Source organism: Dipodomys ordii, unplaced genomic scaffold (genome assembly GCF_000151885.1).
Source record: "Dipodomys ordii isolate 6190 unplaced genomic scaffold, Dord_2.0 Scaffold81, whole genome shotgun sequence".
NCBI classification, from domain to species: Eukaryota; Metazoa; Chordata; class Mammalia; order Rodentia; family Heteromyidae; genus Dipodomys; species Dipodomys ordii.
Window position 1 is genome coordinate 3,358,675 of NW_012267297.1, and position 483 is coordinate 3,359,157.

A 483-nucleotide genomic window follows, 5' to 3' on the forward strand; every position below is an offset into this window, starting at 1 on the left:
CACACACATGCACGCACACACGCACACGCACATACATGCATGCGCACACGCACACACATGCACACACATACACGCACACGCACGCACACATACACACATGCATGCACACACGCACACACATACACACACATACACGCACACACGCACACACATGCATACATGCACACACATATGCACGCACACATACACGCATGCACGCACACACGCACACACATGCACGCACACATACACGCATGCATGCACACACATGCACACACACATGCACGCACACATACACGCATGCATGCACACACACGCACACACACATGCACGCACACATACACGCACACACGCACGCACACATGCACACACACGTGTGGACACCAGCGGAGGGTCGGTGGAGAGGTGTTTAACACCAGCCAAGGGAAGGAATGCTGCGACTTCTTTGTATTTTTAGAAACTGAGTCAAAGAGAGGAAGAGAAAGCAGGGGAGAGGGGAGGGGG